This window comes from Astatotilapia calliptera, chromosome 23 (genome assembly GCF_900246225.1).
Source record: "Astatotilapia calliptera chromosome 23, fAstCal1.2, whole genome shotgun sequence".
Taxonomy (NCBI): Eukaryota; Metazoa; Chordata; class Actinopteri; order Cichliformes; family Cichlidae; genus Astatotilapia; species Astatotilapia calliptera.
Window position 1 is genome coordinate 7,961,809 of NC_039323.1, and position 7,836 is coordinate 7,969,644.

The following is a 7,836-nucleotide window of genomic DNA, read 5'->3' on the forward strand; positions in this document are numbered from 1 at the left end:
TGAGTGTGTTTGAGTGTGTGTATCTAACCACACCCTTTTCTTGCAGGGGCAGAATAGCTTTTGGTTTCCTGCCGTTTTTTCTACACACCTGAGGCTAATAAGCTCTCCTGTTTGTCATCAGGTGATTGTCTCACCACTATTTTGATTGAGGAACGCCTTCTGTTGTTGACTGAGTTTTAAGCTATGTTAGTAAAACTGGCTCCTCATGTGGTAAGTATGATCTGGTTTTGCACCTTGCCTGCAACTTACCAGTTTTCTCCTCTGCATAGAACACCTGGTTTTGCCCTTGTGAGAGAGAAAATTCTGGTAAAGTATCTGTGGAGGAGATTTCTGACTTGGACCTGAAGCCAAGTGGAGCCTGGACCTTTACTGTTGGAATCACCTCTCAATGTTGTAAATTAAGTTGCTGAAACTGATCTCTCAGAGTCCTGTGTTTGTGTCCAGTCTGCACATTGGTTATGACAGAGTGTGCTTACCATTGGACTGACAAGTTTCTAGGCATGTATGCAGTGTTGCACATCGTGGACACACAGGCATCTTGTTTTAGTGACACAAAACAATAATTTTTTTAATGATTATTTTAGGTGTGTTACGTGTCTGCAGGCTGCATGTTTTCTTTCCCTCTCCTTTTGTTTGCCGTTCCCTTAGGTCGCAGACTGATGTCAATCTGGGGACGTCCAACTAATTAGAGGAGGGAGGCCCTGATTGGACAATCCAGGAGTGCACACCTTGATAAGGAGACTCACCTGTGGCTGGGTGTGGCTCTCTTCCCTCCTTTGAATTGTTTGGTACATGTGTGAGCTTTCTCTGCTGTCCTGCTTTTGTTTGATGATTGTGGTGGGAGTAAAGTGGACTAGGTAAGTTTGGGGACCCCATACACTTACTCACGTGGAGTCTTTTTGTTAGAAACACTAGGTTGGTAATGTAATTTTGAGCTTGTTTTGAGTTGAGGTTTAGGGTCTTTCCCTCTTGTTTTTGCTATTCTAGGATAATAGCTCAGCTAAGTTTTGGTTTTGTCTTTTTTGTGTGTGGGTGTGTGTGGGTGTGTGTGTGTGTGTGTGTGTGTGTGTGTGTGTGTGTGTGTGTCACACAACCTAACTGTCCCTTTCTCCCCCACATTTGTTGTTTGAATCTGGGTTATTTAATCTGTGAGAGCGCTGCCATTAAACCTTTTTCATAACACCTGTACAGAGTTTCCAGAGTTGTTGTGTTATCCCCTCCTGCCCTCGAGGAGACTTAACAAGGTGGTTTAAAAATGATCTGCTTTAGGTTTCAAAAAATAAACCTTTTCCAATGGTAGACAGCTTGGAAACTATAAAAGTCCAGTTTCTATTTCATTTTAAAAAGGACAAATAGCATTTGTAGAATTAAATTTGATGTAAAGTACATGAAATCTGAGCTCTTGTGCTAGTAGCAGAATTCTTCTCATTTGTCTGTTGGGGTACATCTATTATACTGTTGTGCTATAAATATAGCAAACAAAAGTTATCACCACTTAAACTATAAAACAAGAATTCTCATTCAGGGACTTTGATCTATCATTTACACCACTGAGGGGCAGTAATGTTCTAACATCCAGTCTAAGATCACAAAGAGCCAAAGGGCTCTTGATAGGTGACTGCACCTCAATTTTGGAACCCCAAGGTCCTGATGGTATGCAACATCAAATACGAGCATGAAAACAAAAGAGGGTAGCAGCACCATTCTGGATCATACAGGCGATCTACCTTGCTCTTTCACTCATCTAATCATATTTGAAAAGATTAGCTGAAACATTTGTGCACACACACAAAGTCTGGAGTTGACAGAATGCCTTGTTAAACTGTCAGACCTGGGTTAGTGCGTCACTCACAGATAACAAACTGTGAGGTCTTATGACCAGGATGTCATTAGTCTGTCAGTGTCTAAATGCCTGCATAGATCGAAAAAAGAGTGAGTCAGAGAACTTTTAACAAAGAGGCTTAGGTGCACGCACCGCCTCACTTGCAACCCCCATCAATCTATCTTTGTCTATATATGTGCATACACACTTATTTACAGTTTCACTCATGCTTGTTTGACTGACACCTTTATCTGAAATGCCTGTCATTTGCCCTAAGCGTTCAGAGGCTGGCTGTCAAGATTGCTTTCCATGATACACAAGTATTTAGCAGCAAATTAACTCCTGTGGCATTTATCAGAAGAGGTAACCTGGAAGCAAAATGTTATGAAATTTTCTAAGAAAAAACATGGGAAATGGATGCCAAGGGAATATGATTGAATTACAACATAATTAACAAATTAAATCAACCACAGCAAAGAAAATATCATGTACTGTGCAGGGAGTGTGCAGGGAGACCATGGGATTTAAGCTACACTGTCGACTGTGCCTAGAAGGAGAGCTGAGGTCTGATAGGAGTGGGAGGTGATATGGAGTACTGTTGGAGCCTCTGGGCTTGGATTGGAAGCAATGTTTCTATCAGTCTGTCAGTCTGACCTGCCAGCCTGTGGGATATGCTGCTCAGTCATAAGGAAGATCTCCCTCCAATATGCAATATGTGTAACTGACTGAGACCTGCCAACTAAGCTGCTGATGCAGTGCTGACTTAAGTCATACCTGTGGTTTGCAAACTTTCCAATGTAATCAAATGCATTTCCGTTGCAGGGATAATTATTATTAAATGGTGAAAAAACCGCTTTACTTTTATTCATTCATTGTTGATTTAATGTTTATTTATTTAACTGATGTGCCACCCATCCACTAGTCAAACCCAAGATTCCTCTTTAATGAAAAGGAGACATCAGAATTATGGACAGGTACTAGCACACACACTGACTATAATTTGCCAACACATGTTTGAGCTCAAGTCACAACATAATCCTCAACTGCCAGAAATCCAGACCCACCAGGTATAAATGTAAATGAGCGGTGTGATTGTAAAGACTGATTTTATTCTCGTAAACACTATACTAGCGTTTATTCTCATAAACACTAGTGTTTACGAGAATAAACGCTAGTATAGTGTTTACGAGATTAAATATCATGGGTGATATCAGGAACTGTTTACAAAAGCAGAAACATACTTGTATGGCTTTGATGTGTCAATTATTCACGACACGCCACAACGTTGTAGGAAACTGTCAGACATTTGTGAGCAGAGACCTGTATTAAATGGTGCTTGGAATCATACATATTAACAAGCTGGAAATTGAATCAGATTAATATCCCAGACAGCAATATGAAAAACTGTCATAAATTACATTACAGAAGCTTTCAGAAAGAGATAACATCTATAATTTGAATACAATAAGATTAAAGTATTTTTTTAAGCAAGAGGTTCTTTTGTCTGCGAGAAAACATGGATGTAATAAAGTTGTTTTATCACGTCAGATGGCTTGGGATAACGACATTTCAGAGACACATCACATGAATAATGCATGCTGAAGAAACAGGCAGGACGATATTTGAATGTACGTTTATTTAATGACACCAAGCCTCAGATTTCCCATGGTACTTTTTAGTCACATCGCTTTGTTTTCAAAAGGGAGCATGAATAAAATGGCCCAGCTCCAGCCCAACATTGTTAGTGCAATACTGCTATCTGCAGCTGGTATCAGGTTATAAACTGAATGATTCCTTCACAACTGTGCTGTATATTCACAACAATTGATTGCACAATTATCCATTATGTATTGAGCAGAGCAGGATGTGCTGCCACACTGTTATTGTGTGTCTTCCTACAAGGGGGTTGAAATCTGCAAAGCCAGATAAGAGTGCCGGCCGGACTGTCCATTCACAAATTTCTCATGAGGTCACTCAACTGTTGGATATTAAAAGCCAGTGGGGAGGCTGTGGTAGTGCTGGTAGAGGAGGGGCAGTAAAACAGTAATAACCCAGAGGATGTTTTTCTCACTGTCATGATAACACTGCTAGTTCCTTCCTTAGAAAAAGGAATGTCCAGGTACTGTAAATACACTTCATATCAAGGAAAAGAAGACTATCGGTGTCACAATTACCTCTTTAGGTTTGTGAGTGTGCGCACGTGTCTTTGGTGAGTAATCGCTGAGAAGTGTTTTTGTGCCGGTCAAACACAGCTGTACAGGAAGGAGAACCTCTTAGGTTATCACTGCTCTCACTGGACGCTCACGTCATTGCCCAGCTCCGCTGCAGATGTGTTTTTCTGTGCCCCAGGAGGGAAAACACGGCAGGAAAACTATAGTGGTGACAGGGACATTGCACAGAATGACAGTTGCACAATTCCTAAGCACAAAGTGATAGTCAAAAGATCATAATTCATAACTGTTGCATTACATTCCTGTTAAACTGTATGTTCATGTATTTTGTCTTTCGCAAGAGATAAGCAGTACTGTCAAAACACTGTTTGATGTGGGGACCACATGCCTGTAGCTGCTGTGTTTATGCTAATTCCAAACCAGCAAAGCATGACTTTGTAAAGAAGAATTTTGCAACAAAATTCCTAAATGTGAATGTTCTTGTTTTGCTATTTAAAGTGACTTTTTAATGAAGTGAAACAAGATGAAACTATCAAAATCATTATGGTAACAATTGTGTTTTTTTTTAAAAATGCAAGTGTGTTGTGGGTTACATAAAGGGTGATGATGAGTTTAATAGCCCAATTACTGGAGAAATCCCATAATTGGAGAGCAGATTGTGCTTTTTATGCTGCACTACTTCCCTTCTTCCCTTTCCACATTTTTTTAATCTTCACAAGATTGATTTTGTATCTGGTATTTGCTAATAGTGCGTTTTATCATCTAATCTTGAATACTTTTTAATGCCACACAGATACCTGGCAATGTTAATCTGTTCTTTATTTTGAAATGCACAGCCCCTGCTAACATTTTCTTTCACCAAACGAAAATGAGAAAAATCCTGCACTTGGTTGTTGCAACGACAGATGTTCAAAAGCTAAACAGCAGAGCATGACATTTAACAGGTGATTTGGTGTTTTGCAATATTGTACTGGTGAAAAGGTGTTGACTTACTTTAGCCTCCCCCCCCCCCCCCCCCCACACACACACACACACACACATCTCACAAGAAAAAGCAACAAACCCTCAAACATCTTAAATTAGCACCGTAGTCTGAAAATGCAGTGTTGGGTATATTTTTAATTCAAACTGAGTACATTAATGGAGTTAATTTAATCTAAACATAAAATACAGATTTTGTTACCATGCAGGTTATTGGTTGAAGAGTAAGTTCTTTGGTTGACTAATAAGCCAGAAAGCTTTACTTTGGTAAGAAACACTTGTATTTGTTTACTTAATTCATGTGAATATACCTCCTGCCTCAATAGACAACACGCATTAGGAGGCAGTCTTATTGTTTCAAAGTAGGCTCTCTCATCCTGAACCTCTGGGGCCAATGTGGTATCCATATGTGCAAATCTATCATGTTTACCAATAACTCATTCCTGCACAGGAATGACATATATAGTCATATGTGAACTGGCCTGTTAGTGCACTGACACTCTGACAGTCTCCACATGTTTTAACTTATTCTGTATTTCTTGAGATTGTGAGGTTTTGATCAGATTCTTCACTGCTTGTCCATCACTTTTCCTGTTTTTCCAGCCTTGGTAAAAGAAATAGGGCAGGTAGCAGGAGCCATGGAAGAGTGGGAGACACTCTGTCAAGGATGGCACAAGATTAATTTCCTAATCTGCTACAAGCATTTTCTTGTCCCCTCTTGTTCGTTTTCCCTTTAAAAAAGGTTCACTTGGCACCAATATTTATGTATGCTGTAAAGTATTCTCCCTTCACTTCTTCGTTGTTATAATTGAATATGATCTTTATCTCTGTGGGACCTAAAATACTGGGAAGTACCTCTATGTTTACGTGTCTGAAAAGACCCGTGTGAAAGAAACATCTCTATGATTATATGTGTCCATTCACTAGTGTAATGGAAAACATGTTGACATACATGCAGTTTAGTTCAAGTATGAATTTTCTATCCAGTAACTTGAACTCCTTTATTTTCTGCAGTTGTGATAGAATGAACATGAAAGAAAGGGACTTGGAGCAAAAGTATATGCAAGAGTCACCTGGCTATGCATTGTTATGAGCATAAATAGGATCGATGAACTACAGCACTTGGACAGAAGATCTCACTCACTGGCAGATCAGAGTTTTAAAAACTTTAAATCAGGAAAAAGAAAAGAAGACAATTGTTAATGTTGTACACCAACCCCAACTTGACTCAAACCAGATGACTCAACAATGTGCTTATTGGCTCTGAAATTTTACTTCATTACTACGACAGTTTCCTCACATTGTAACAACTTAAAAGTATTCCTGTGGTTGGCTCAGCTGACAATTTGACATGTTTAATCAGGAAAGGCACAGGTGTCAGCAATCATACTGATGATGACTGATCTGCATTTGAGTTCCCTGTGCATTGTGCCAAATTACCCACTAGCTAGCCATATTAAAGCACCTAATAAAGTAGACTGGGTTTTAATTTTGTTAGTTAAGACACGCTTTTATAAGTCCAAGTGTTTGCTTGTATTTGTAAGTTGCTAAGAAGAAGATCTTAATTTAGTTTATTTAGTTAACTTACAGTAGCCAGGTGTCATACAACTACAGTGGTCCACACATTCAGCAGGTCGCTTATGGCACTTACAAGAAAGCGGTCTAAAGTTAATGGAGTAGTTGAACATATTAAGACATGCTTGCTCTCTCTTAGATGGAGCTTGGTTTTAATTGTTCTTTTTTGAACTTGTCTGAGGAGGGTGGAATGACATTAAGTTAAACATCACACACAAACTCATCAATGTAGGATTGGAGGATGCGTGCATGCGTGTGCATGGATATTTATTTAGTCGTAAACAGCTCAGATAGGAGGGGAAGGAAGACCGATATCCTAACACTGAAAATAAAGAAAGCAGAAACAGGATGTTTGGTGTGCACAAGGGAAGATAACGCCATTGTGTCCAGCATGGTCAGTATGACAGCTGCAAATGCTGTGCCTCCAGTCAAGTCATTTAATCCATCTAATTCTATTTGTGATAAAGAATTTTATTGGTAATAATAATATTGATAATAAAAATTGTTATTATTATAATGCAATTCCTCCAATTTTTGAACTGTCAAACAACAGATTAATTTCATCATGTCATCCATGCATCTCTTAACCACTAATCCAGTTAAGGGGCTTTGAGGCGGCTGGCGCCTATCCCAAATATCATGGTCATGGAGTGAGATTTGTTAATCATTACTTTCCATAATCTTATTTTATTGAATTTGTCTTGCATAAACAATGTTTGATTAAAAAAAACATTCAATAAAGTATTTTTTTCTTTTTAGGTCAGTTACCTCCAAACCAATCATGGATTCCTGAAATGACATTGAATGTTATCTGGACAGTCGGCCTTCTAGGAATCCAATAATGTTCAGTTATAATAATTCTATAGATGATCCAAAAACGTTCACTAATGCATTCAAAAACATCACAGTTTAACATGTCTGGCAAAGAGTAAAAGGAGAGACCAGGTCAAATACTGAATATATGATGAGACACAGGTGAGAACAGCTGAAAACAATGAAAATCAGGTGAAAAAATGAGAGAGGGGCAGACAGGAAATAAGACACAGGTGGAAAATATCAGCGGGAGGAAAAAAGACAGGGTGTAAAAGCATAAGAGAAGAACAAAGAAAATAATTTACCTGAATATACCATGGGGGCGACAGCACAAACACATAGACAAGACAGGGGATGGAAAAGACAGAGGACATCTGAAATAACAAAATCAAAACAGGAACCAAAGCTCAATAGCATCATAAAAGCAGAACAATAACAAAGGGAGTCCTTCCCTTCCATTTCCCACAGACAAGG